The sequence below is a fragment of the Octodon degus genome, unplaced genomic scaffold (assembly GCF_000260255.1).
Source record: "Octodon degus isolate 3935 unplaced genomic scaffold, OctDeg1.0 scaffold00456, whole genome shotgun sequence".
Classification (NCBI taxonomy): domain Eukaryota; kingdom Metazoa; phylum Chordata; class Mammalia; order Rodentia; family Octodontidae; genus Octodon; species Octodon degus.
Genome location: NW_004525032.1, coordinates 9,893 through 21,436, shown reverse-complemented (window position 1 = coordinate 21,436; position 11,544 = coordinate 9,893). Strand labels below are relative to the sequence as shown.

The window sequence follows — 11,544 nt, the reverse complement described above, 5'->3', positions numbered from 1 at the left end:
TCACAGCCACAGCTACTGCACCTGGAGTAGCATTGAGCCAAGGTGTACAAACTTCATTTTGTGCAGCAGTGGCACAAGGACTCAAAACAGTTATGGACTTCTCAAGGACACATAGATTCAGAGTTAAATGCTAAGATAAATGATTTAGAGCAAGCTGTTGTTATGCTAGGAGGTCAAATTGTTAATCTACAACATCAACTTCATTTAAAATGTGATTGGAATACCTCTTCATTCTGTATAACTCCTGTTCCATGGAATCAAACTCATTTCCCATGGAAAAATGTAAAAAGGCATTTAGTGTATCATTGGAATATTACCACTGACACTAATCTGTTACATAGCATCTCTAATGGCATTGAAAACCTTCATCCTTTTCATGTTACTCCATGGTTTAGTGAAAATGAAGTAGTGATTTGGCAATGTTGTCTCTGTACTATTTGTATATCCTGCTTATCTTGGCTACAAGGACAAGTCCAACAACAAGCCATGGATGAAAAATCTGCAGTCCTCTCCCTGATGCTTCAAAAAATTTCAGCATAAAAACAAAAGCAGGGAATTATAGAAATATAGATAATGGACAAAAGCCTAATGTCCCAAGGGAATAGGGAGCAATACACAGAGCCCAAGGAGAGCTGCTGTCTCTCACTTGTAAATCCCAGAAAGCTGGGTTTCAAGGCTGCAGGTGACAGTTTCTCCTGCTGGTGCCCTGTTTTTGATCTCTTGCTTGGGATGTTATCAGCTAGCATTTGTGTGGACCTAGTGTTAGGCAAGTGGTGGAAGTCAATAGAGATAGTAGTTTGTGTTCACTTAAGTATTATGCACATTCCTTTTTTTAAAAAAATTTTTAGAGGAACTCAGGATCTAACTCAGGCATTTGTGCTTGCCAGGCAAGCACTTGTTCTACTGAGCTATCTTCCCAGCCCCATTATGCACATTCCTCAGCCTGTCTTTAGCCCTCAATAAATGTGAGATGCTTCTAAGGCTCTGGGCTCACTTGAAGGGAGACTAATTTCAGTGAGACCATCAAAGTTATATTCATTGGGTCTTCTCATCATTTCCTTTGGCACCAACATACAAGAAGAAACAAATGGAGGTTGAGAGTAGAATATTTATTAAGAAAGCTTCTGTCTGAGAGGCACAGAAGGGGGCCCTGAGTGAGTTGCCCAAGAAGCTGTCTCTTCCAGATACTTTTATAGTGTTAAACCATGTGGGTCTAAGGTGGAGAACATGGGAACTCGCTCAGGTGGACGTAGGGTGAGACAAAACTATAGTCAACCAAAGGAACTACAAGCACTATTGCTCAGGTAAAATTGATTAAGCCCAGGACCAAATGGGGAAGGGCATCACGTAGCAAGCAGGTATGAATGCAGACCAGGATCTTATCTGGTAGCTATCCGGTAGTAGTTGGCTTAATGATTCTTCCTGCGTTTCTCAGGGTGACGATCAATCCTGGATGCCAATCTTTAGGGAGGTCAGCATTTGTTTGATCTTTGGTCTTTAGGTCTGGTTTACAGCAGGAGCATCTGTCCCTCCCACAGTTGTAAGGAATCTTGTCTTCTGTGTTATATCTTTGAGGGTATAGTCCTGCTGACTACCTATATTACTTTTATCTAACTTGGCTGTCTGCAAGAGGAGGAAAAGGAGAGAAACAGAAAAAACTGAAGAGACTGTAACAGAAACTGCCTGTGAAGTCAGACACAAAATAATCAAATCTTTAGACAATTTTTTCGAAGTGTACAGGAACCAGGGAATATCGAGGGTTATGGGGAAGTGGATTGCAGGCCACAATGAAGTTTTTAACTTTGAGAGTATCACTGTAGCTGCACCTAGGGTACACATCTTTTCCAGTGTTCTGACAGGTAGTCATTCTCACAGGCTGGGCACTTCGGTGGCAGTTGTTCTGACCATTCACGCAGCGTGTACTGGGATGTCTACAGACAGAAATCACATGCTGGAGACTGTCGTGCAGAAAGGTGTTTGTAGCTTTACAGGCCCTGTTACGTCTGTTGACAGCAATCATTGCCTGGTTACATGGTCGAGGCTTTGGCTGTACGTGCTGAACTTGAAACCACTGAAATGAGGTTTCAGCCCAAAGAGAACATGGTAGTCCCAGTAGGCCCAACAACAATAGGAGAAGAAATCTGAAGACTCCCACCATCATTTCTGTGTAGGAAAGGAGAAGAACATGGTAATAACAGAAGCAATGACAGCAGAGTTATTAACTATGACTATTTATATTCTTGTTTTGCTCTTAAAGATTCATAACTCTTTTTAAAAAAGCCTCATATAGTCTCAAATTCCAGTGAAAACAATTTGAGGTGAGCAGCTGTCTCCTGTGAATGACACACCCCAGCCCCCTCTGACCTGAGCTCCTGCATTCAATAACCCTCGTGTCACAAACCTGGGTTTCTACCCCTTCCCTCCTGAGATGCCGGCCTTCACCTCTGACCATCTCCTCTCAGCCGTCTCCACTGCCCTGTACACCTCAGCATCAGGTTTCCTCTCTTACCCGGTATCAGTGCTTGGTTCCTGCTGAGCTCTGAGGGTCAATGGATTCTTTCTGCTCTTCTTTATTGAGCTGGCTAGCACTGTTTGCTTGGCAGTGGAAAGTATGTTCTGAACTCCAGAAAGAGAATCCTGCATCTTCACAGATGTGAACTCCTTAAATAAAGCAGAGCTCACAAGAAAATCAACATTGAGCAAAGTTTCCAGAGAACTCCCCTCCCTGAGAGTCATACCTGTGGGAGGGGACAGGTAAGGTTAACACCTGTGCCTGCCCAACAGAGTCCTGTGGCCGCCAGTCCCCACTAGGATCTGTTTTCCTGAAGGTTCACCTGTGCTCTGTTCCTGGTAAGAATGACCATGATGGTTCTGAAGAAAGAGTCCTGTGTGTAACCCCCCATGGCATCTTCGACATCCGGGTTTATGACATCCTCCTGTCCCTACAGGTTCAAAAAGTTCCAAGGAACCAAACTTTCAGTAGTAGCCTCAGGCATTTTCTGCACCACAAATCAGACAGACCCCGACCTCATGTAAAAAACCCTGGAGCTATTCTCTGGTCTACAGTAGACTTTTGGCCAGAAGCCCAGGTTATTGGGGTGCATCTAATGTAGATCTCATGTTTCCTAGTGTTCTCTCCCATCTCTAAAACTTCTGCCACACTTCTGCAGTGTGGAAGAGTCTCTAGATTTTTCTTCTCTTTCCAACTGTACCATTATCCATATTTACAGAGGACAAGGTTTCTTTTGTGTAACAGCATTCCTCAAAGCCCATCTTGAGCAATTCCGGTCCTCGAGTCGCCCCCACGCCCCCTCACGCTCGTGCTCGCGCTCACCGGTCCGCCTGCCAGTCAGGCTTCTGAACCCCGCGCTCCGCCGCCGACCGCCCTCCCCGGACTGGACCGCGCTCCGCGCCTTCCCTGACCCCCCTCAGGGACCGGCCAGCTGACGCCCTCGGTTCACGCCCTGACAGTCAGGGCCGCCGAATCTGCAACTCGAGCGGCCGCACCTCGGAGGGAAAAATGAAGAACGAAATTGCTGCTGTTGTCTTACTTTTTACAAGGCTAGTTCGAAAACATGATAAACTGAAAAAAGAGACAATTGAGAGGTTTGCTGAAAAATTGACTCTAATACTTCAAGAAAAATACAAAAACCACTGGTATCCAGAAAAACCATCCAAATGACAGGCCTACAGATGCATTCGTGTCAATAAGTTCCAGAGAGTTGATCCTGATGTCTTAAAAGCCTGTGAAAACAGCTGCATCTTGTACAGTGACCTGGGCTTGCTCAAGGAGCTCACTTTGTGGGTGGACCCATGTGAAGTGTGCTGTTGGTATGGAGAGAAAAACAATGCGTTCATTGCTGCCAGCTTTGAAAATGAAGATGAAAACAAGGATGATATCTCCAAAAAGGTTTCCAGAGCTCTTGATAAGGTCACCTCTGATTATCATTCAGGATCCTCTTCTTCAGATGAAGAAACAAGTAAGGAAGTAGAAATGAAACGCAGTTAGCTGACTGCAACCCCAAGTCCTGTGTATCAGATTTCAGAACTGATATTCCTGCCTCTTCCAATGTGGCATCCTTTGCCCAGAAAAAAGCAGGAATGTACCGAGGAAATGGTCATCAGAGTCCCTACCCTCCTGCAGTTCCATTTGGCTATCCCAATCAGGGAGGGAAGAATTAAACCCTATCGCTCCATGCCAGGGACATGGGTTCCCCCTCCTGGAATGCATTGTGACCGGAATCACTGGATTAATCCTCACATGTTAGCACCACACTAGCTCCTTTTTATTCTGTTGGTGTCATGTTGAAAAAAGGATAGAATTAAAATATACACTTTAGATATATTGATATAGTTTAAGAAACTTTATTAGTCAAGTGTCTGAGTTTTTAATATTGGACTTGAGTATTTATATATTATGCATCAACTCTGTTGGATACAAAAACACTGTAGGAGTGGATGATTTGTTCTAGCACCTTTCAGCATTTAGTTATGGAGAGTGTGTAAGTTATTTATAATACAAGGAAATCTATTTTATGTTATTCAGAAAAATTGTGTGCAATCATGTAATTGCAAATAAAATATAGAGGCAAAAAAAAAAAAGCCCAGCTTGAAGTAGTTGATCAATTACTCATAAAAATTTATAGGTTAGAGATATAAGCACCTGCCTTACAGGGCAAGGTCCTGAGTTTGAGCCTCAGTACAAAAAAAAAAAGAAAAAGAAAAAGAAAAAAGAAAAGAAAAGAAAGAAAGTTGAAGATAAAGACAGATGAGACAGATGATCATCTGGGCAGCCGGAACCCACAGAACAAGAGTAGCGAGCTCCTGAAGAAATTGCCAAAATGATCCCCACAGCAGTTATGCTGTTGAAAGAGGGGACTGCCAGCTCCCAAGGCATCCCTCAGCTTGTGAATAGCATCAGCGCCTGCCAGGTGATTGCTGAGGCTGTAGGAAGCTCCATAAGTCCCCGAGGCATGGATAAGCTTACAGATGGCTGAGGCAAAGCAATAATTTCTTTCTTTCTTTCTTTCTTTCTTTCTTTCTTTCTTTCTTTCTTTCTTTTTTTAGTACCAGGGATTGAACTCAGGACCCTGCACTTGCCAGGCAAGAACTTATTCTACTGAGCTATCTCCCTGGCCCAAAGCAATAATTTGTAATGATGGGGCTACAATTTTGAAACTTCTCAATATCGTCCATCCTGTAGCAAAGGCTTTAGTGGACATCGCCAATCTCAAGGTGCTGAGGTTGGTGATGTCACCACCTCTGTTATACTGCTGGCTGCAGTTTCTGAAGCAGGTGAAACCCTACGTGGAGGAAGGTTTGCACCCCCAGATCATCATCCGAGCTTTCCCCACAGCTACACAGTTGGCAATTAAGATCAAGGAGATCACTGTGACCATGAAGAAGCAAGATAAAGTGGAGCAGAGGAAGCTGCTGGAGAAGTGCACCATGACGGCTGAGCTTCAAGCTGATCTCCCAGCAGAAAGCCTTCTTTGCTAAGATGGTGGTTGATGCTGTGATGATGCTAGATGATTTGCTGCAGCGTAAGATGCTTGGAATCAAGAAGGTACAGGGTGGAGTCCTAGAGGAGTCTCGGCTGGTGGCTGGTGTTACATTTAAGAAGACTTTCTCTTACGCTGGATTTGAAATGCAACCTAAAAAGTACAATAGCCCCATGGCTGCCTTATTAAATGTTGAACTCGAGCTGAAAGCTGAGAAAGACAATGCTGAAATCATAGTCCACATGGTAGAGGATTTTCAGGCAATCGTTGATGCTGAGTGGAACATTCTTTATGACAAGTTAGAGATCTATAATTCTGGAGACAAAGTTATTTCATCCAAACTCTCTACTGGGGATGTGGCCACCAGTACTTACTTTGCTGATGACATGTTCTGCTCTAACTATGTGCCTCAGGAGGATTTGAGGAGTACAGTGATGGCCAGCGGAGGCTCAATCCAGACCAGCGTGAATGCTCTGTCAGTAGACATGCTGGGCCGCTGCCAGCTGTCAGAAGATACCCAGATTGGAGGTGAAAGGTACAATTTCTTTACTGGCTGCCCCAAGGCAAAGACTTACACCTTCATCCTCCTCAGTGGAGGTGAGCATTTCATGGAGGAGACAGAGCGATCTCTGCATAATGCCATCATAATTGTCAGGAGGCTATCAAGAATGATTCAGTGGTGGCTGGAGGTGGAGCCATGGAGATGGAGCTCTCTAAGTACCTTCGGGATTACTCAATGACTATCCCAGGAAAGCAGCAACTACTGATCGGGGCATATGCTAAGGCCTTGGAGATCATCCCACACCAGCTATGTGACAATGCTGGCTTTGATCCCATAAACATCCTGAACAAACTATGGGCTTGGCATGCCCAGGGTGGCATGTTGTATGGAGTGGACATCAACAATGAGGACATTACTGATAACTTCAAAGTTTTCATGTAGGAGCCAGCTATGGTGCGGGTCAATGCCCTGGCAGCAGCCTCTGAGGCTGCATGCCTGATTGTGTCCATTGACAAGGCCATCAAGAACCCTTGTTCCACCAGGGAGCTGAGGCTGGGGCTGCCTCCCTTGAGATCCCACCCATCACACTGGCTGACAGCTGGCTGTAGGTGTGCTTGTCCTTCCTGGCTTGGCTCATTGATATTATGAAGAAGTGGTAATAATTGGTCTGCTGTGTTTTCACTGGAGGTTATTTACATAAAACTTAAGACTTAAACAAAAAGACAGATGTTGGTGGAGGACATGCAATGGCTGTGGGTAGACTGAGGAAAGCAAGGACATAGAGGTCCCACACCTCCACTGAATATTGAGGAGAAAGAAGACCTAGGTAAAAAGGGTGCAAGGCCTAAAAACAGCAAACCATAAGTGAGGAGCCCCATAAGCCTAAAGGGAAAGGCAAACTAGGGCATTTATACTAAATTTAACACTGTTGTCCAATGTCCTTTTTTTTTTTTTCTTTCAAGATAGGCACTCAGTACGTGGCCTAGATGGACCTATAAAACTCACTAGGTTTGTCAGGCTGGCTTAGAACCCCTGGCAATCTGTTAGCCTCTGCCTCCTGAGAGCTGAATTCCAGGTATGGCCACCAAGCCCAGCATATACAATGTTTCTAATGGTTCTAGGTATCTACAGGGAATCAATGACAGAGTTCACCCAGCAGCAATGGTGGTGGTGATGGCAGCAGCGCAGCAAAGAGACAGAAAAGATAAAAGAGGCTTTTATTGCGGACATGGGAGGACTGCAAGGAAAGACATGCAGAAACCCAAACAGTGGAAGATAGCTATATTTATAGGTTCTTAAAGGGGAGTGGGGCCTTGGGAGGTGAGGTGATGACTTGAGGGCTCATTGGATATCCTCCTGGGAGGTGAGGTAGATCATCTTGGTGCGCAGGATGAAGGGAACGCTGGGAAGAAGAGGTAGGTAGTTGTTCTGGACTCATCATCACTTTGTGGAGACGCCATGGTGATTCAGCCAGTTCCCACATGGGCCAGACCCATCAATCAACATGTCTATGTTTGGTTTACCAACACTGAGGTTACTTAAGGGTATGAGGTTCATACACATAAATACTGAAAGCTTGTTGCTGTTGGTTTTGTTTGGAGCCAGAGTCTCTCTATGTTGCTGAGTAAACTCTGCTGGCCTAGAACTTGCAATCCTCCCACCTCAGCCTCCTGAATTCTGGGATTTCGGAAGTGTTCTACCATGCCCAACTCAAACTTAATTGCTTTTTTACATATCATCAATGAACATAAAAATTTGAACTTAAAACTACATCACTTACATTACCCCCAAACAAAGGTGAAGTGCTGAGGCATCCACTTCTTTAGAGATGTGAAGATTGGGTGTTACTTGGGTGTTTGTTGCTGGGACCACATGATACACTGTGGTGGTGAGGGCTATGGGTTGGGGGTGCAAAGGCTCGATTTGGGCCCTCAGCAGAGGTAACTGCATTCTTCTGCCTGTCTGCCATCACTACTACAAAATAGCCTAGAAAAATGCAAATCTTACTTGATTGAAAAGCCTGCCAAATTAGGAGGGCAGATAGGCCACCCCTCCCCGAGCTCAGCTCCCAGCAGCACTAAGCTGCAGAAATACTTTGCTACTCCATGCTTCTGGGTAGCAAGTCACTAGGACGGAGGTGTCTCTTCTCAATTTGATCCATGCACTGAGCTCAATCTCAAAAAATAATTGAGAAAGTTGTTTTGTGAATAGCAAAAAGTATATTCTGAAGTTTGTATAAAAAGGAGAGATTGGGGCAGGGGAGATGGCTCAGTAGAATAAGCACCTGCCTGGCAAGTGCAAGGGCCTGAGTTCAATCCCCGCAAAAAAAAAAAAAAAAAAAAAAAAAAAAAAAGAAAGAAAGAAAAAAGAAAAGGAGAGATTAACAATGGTCAACATGATGTAGAAATAGTTAAATGAACTCAGAAAATTTCAAGAACCCAACTTGAAAATGCTATTCACCCCTAGTGATCAAGAAAGTACGCCAGTCAGCTTCCATTGCTATAGTGGAAACCCCTCCCATCATCCATTTAGGTGATCCTGGCTGTCAGGTATGGACAGGAAGGAAATCAGATGCCACAGTGATGCCTACAGGTGGGGCCTTTGGGGAACGATGAGCATTACATAAAATCATCAGGGCAGGACCTCAGGATTAGAGTCTGATAGCTGTAAAACAAAAGACGGGCCATTCACACACTCACTGCCATATCTTGCCAGGCGACATTCAGGACACCTTGGGACTCTGCCCCATGCACTTGTGCCCTCTCCACCCCTCTCCCTCTCTCATGGGCCCTGGAATGATGCAGGGACTGCTGGGTCTCTAGGAACCCAGCAGAAGCCCCTGGTCTGGGCTGGGAAGTCCAACACAGGACTGTGCGAATGTTGATGCCTGCTACAGGCTGCATGGAGCATTGCAGTCATCTCGGGGCACTGCTGAGGGAGCTGCAGACTCAGGGAAGGAGCCTGGAGGGGGTGATGAGTTCCATCCCCGAGGTGCAAAGTTTGAAGTGTCTAAGGCGGTCCTCCTAGGGAACATGCCCTGTGGACGGCTGCATGTACTGCTGCAACCAACCAGGGCCACACACTGAAGACCTATCGTAAACACAAACATCAGACAAGAGTGGTGAACTCAGCATGACCACGCTGGAGGAAGATTGGACTGAAAGGAGGACTGACTGGAGACAGGAAGCCCGGACGGGAGGCTTCATGGGCGGCCTCTGTGAAGAAAAAAACTACGCGGTGAGTGCTGCAGCTGCCGTGGGAAGGAAAGAAGAGATTCACTGGCAGATACCCTCAACTCGCCATTCCGAGTCATGCTTAGGTGTCTCTGCCCTTCACACTCCCTGTGTTTAGGCCTTTCCCCTCTTTCCACCTGTGTCTACTTCCTTGATTTTTTTCTTGCATTGGAATATGAAGTCTTGCGTCTCAGGAGCGCAAGATCCGGCCTAATAGACATATACATAAGTCAATAATTCATTCAAGTCTACTGTGGAGCAGGCAGCAGGGCACCGGCCTCTGCTCCTCACTCACCAGCACCTCCGGGCTTCTCGTGTGCTTCATCGCCGCTGCTGCCCTCTGCTGGCCCGACCACGCGCATACACTTCGCGTCTCTGATCCCTCAGCTCACTGCACCCAGGCAGAGTCTCAACGTGGGCATGCGCCCAACTCCTTTCTTAACTTGCAGGATGGAGCTAGTGCAGTTTTCATTGCATAGAATCCTGTTAGTGGAGCCCACGCTCATAGACGGGTGAAGTGAATCAGACTCACACGTGGAAGAAACTGAAAGAGTAAATAAGACCCAAAGATGTAGTAAACATGGTAAGAGGGACAGGGACTGCTCAGTAGAAAAGAATAACTGTGGTTGGGAAAGGAGAAAAAAAGAAAGATACACATACATGAATGAAATTCTATATATAATTTCTGTTAGTTCCTTGAAAGGAATAGTTAGTGTTTCTATCGTTTGATCAACCTCACACGCTTAAAAGGGGCAATCTGAGCAAGTACTTAGAAGATAACAATGTGCCATATGAATAATCATTGTTAATTTCCTAATAGCAATTATTAGTACAATTATCTTAGCTGTCTTGTGGATATATATTTCTTTTCCCTTCCTTCTTTTCTCCTTTCTCCCCTTGATCTTCCTTTTGAGTAGTCTCCTTGTCTTCACAATATCTATTATATGTATTCAGTCTTATTTTCTTGTTCAGTTTCTTACAATAGGGAGACAATATGATGTTTTCACTGGCTCACTTCACTTAGGAGTATTTTCTCTAGATGCATTTTTTCTTTAAAAGTCTCAAGTTTATCTCTCTTTATGGCTAGGTAGTACTCCATTTTATAAAAATACCACATCCATGCCTCAGTTGGTGGGCATCCTCATGTTTCCTAAGGTATCTCTTGAAAATTTATTTAGAAAAAAAATAGGGGGACGGGGAGATGGCTCAGTGGAATAAGCACTTGCCTAGCAAGTGCAAGGGCCTGAGTTCAATCTCCAGTTCTGCCAAAAAAACAAACAAAACCCAAAAAAAGGTTCTTCCTCCTGGGCCTGGGCTGTTACTGGTTGGGCTTGGGGCATGCTCAGGTCTGGCTGGGTCCACCAGGCCACCATGTCAAAGGTGTCCTTTAAGATAACGCTGATGTCAGACCTGTGGCTGCCTTACAAAGTACTGAGTGTTCCTGCAAGGACACCTTTCACAACACTCTTAAAGTTTGCAGCAGAAGAATTTAAAGTTCCTGCAGCAAAAAGTACAATTAATACTACTGATGGAATAGGAATAAATCCTGCACAGACTGCTGGAAATGTTTTTCTAAATCATAGTTCAGAACTGTGAACTATCCCTAGAGATTGTTTTGCAAGTTGCTAATATCTGCTGGGAACATATAATTACCTTTGAGAATAAAAATTGCTATTTGTAGTTTGGTCGTAAAAGTGAAAACAGGCACTTAACACGCAATGAAAACACCAAGAGTCAGGGAAACAATGAGCAGTGGCTCCCATCCCTTCTTGTTGCTATTCTTCACATCAAGAGGAAGTGCTTACACATGGCCAGGGCCACCGCCACAGAAAGTCGTACTGTGGTGTCTGCTGTCTTACCAGTAGGGGGTTCATTTGTGGCACACGGATTAAGCACTTTTTTTTTTTTTTCGGAACTGGGGATTGAACTCAGGCCCTTGCGCTTACCAGGCCAGTGCTTATTCTACTGAGCTATCTCCATGGCCCCTATGCAACTATTTTTTTACCTGAAAAATAATTCTGATAATTTTTTGTGAGTTTACTTGGAAAATTAAAATTTCCTAAATGTTATGTAATTGTCTTTGAGTTAAAAATGTAGAGAGATTGATTGAGGCTCATAGATGGCAGTTTGTTTGATAGAATGTTTTAGACTCATAGATTCTTTTTAAAAAATTTTTATTTTATTTATTTATTTATTTATTTATTTATTTATTTATTTATTTATTTATTGTGTGTGGCCAGCTCAGCCCACCAGGGTGCAGGGTTGGCTGGCATGTGGTGCTGGGGGATTGAACCGCAGTTCCTGTGCT

General features: G+C 44.5%; 3 pseudogenes; all 3 read left to right on the top strand.

Moving 5' to 3' along the window:
- Positions 1 to 3,387: 3,387 nt before the first annotated feature.
- LOC101569469 lies at positions 3,388 to 4,317 on the top strand (annotated as a pseudogene).
- A 656-nt stretch (positions 4,318 to 4,973) lies between these two features.
- Positions 4,974 to 8,618, top strand: LOC101571067 (annotated as a pseudogene).
- Positions 8,619 to 10,607: 1,989 nt separating this feature from the next.
- LOC111814728 lies at positions 10,608 to 10,832 on the top strand (annotated as a pseudogene).
- The last annotated feature ends 712 nt before the right edge of the window (positions 10,833 to 11,544 follow it).